The sequence below is a fragment of the Octopus bimaculoides genome, chromosome 28 (genome assembly GCF_001194135.2).
Source record: "Octopus bimaculoides isolate UCB-OBI-ISO-001 chromosome 28, ASM119413v2, whole genome shotgun sequence".
NCBI lineage: Eukaryota > Metazoa > Mollusca > Cephalopoda > Octopoda > Octopodidae > Octopus > Octopus bimaculoides.
Genome location: NC_069008.1, coordinates 4,694,414 through 4,695,478, shown reverse-complemented (window position 1 = coordinate 4,695,478; position 1,065 = coordinate 4,694,414).

Sequence of the window (1,065 nt, the reverse complement as noted above, 5' to 3'; positions counted from 1 at the left end):
CCATTCAAGTAGTGAGTTCTTGTTGAGTGAGTCGTATCCCGGTATGGGTGGCTTATCTGGTATTCCTTGAAGAAATCTGTCCAGACTCCGTTTAAAGCTGACAGGATCCTTTTCCTCTTTTATCTGATTTGGGACAATGTTAAACAGGGCAGGAGCTGTTGAGGAAAAGAAATTATGCCGCAGTGTGCCTATATGATGTGATCCTGAATTGGGCAGGGGACGTATGGCCCGTGGTCCCAGCCTTGGATGAACCTTGAAACTAATGTTCAGGTCGTTTGGGTAATGCTGGCGGTATATTCTCCACATCGTACAAATGATGTACCGCTCGCGGCGGCGATGGAGAGAATAGAGTTTCAAGGCTTTAAGGCGGTCCCAGTAATCGACATCAGTCATGCCTTCAATTCGTTTAGAAGGTTCTTAAGATCCAGGAGCTCATCCTACGAGCTATATCGAGCTTATTGTCGATGTGGGCACTCCAGATGAGATTGTTATCAGTAATTACACCCAGGTCTCTGATATTATTGGATGCCGTGAGCGGTTCCCCTGGAAGAAGAGAGTATGGCTGTTTTAGTATAGACTTTCTTCCAAAATGCATCAACATAAATATCCATCGTCTGAGAGTCTCCAGTTTTTATTTTCTCTCATTTTGCTTGAATATATATATACATATTTTGCATTTCATACTCAAACTGTTATCTTTAATATATTTAATTTGTTCAACCGCGCAACTGCCTTCATATTGGCTCGAGATTAAATACCTACATATGTACGTCCATACGTCCATACGTCCATATATGGATATCTTCTTTCAGGAATTCACTATAGATACCTATTTAAATTCACACATACATATATATATATATATACATACGTACGTATATATATATATATATATATATATATATATATATACAGTCGTACGTCAGCTGAGCGTATTCTTGACCATACAGAAAAGAATAGACAACACCAATACCACCACCGCAACCATCAACAAACACTGCATCTACCAACATATCACACAGACACACAAATATATACAACAATATATAAATATGTGAATATATA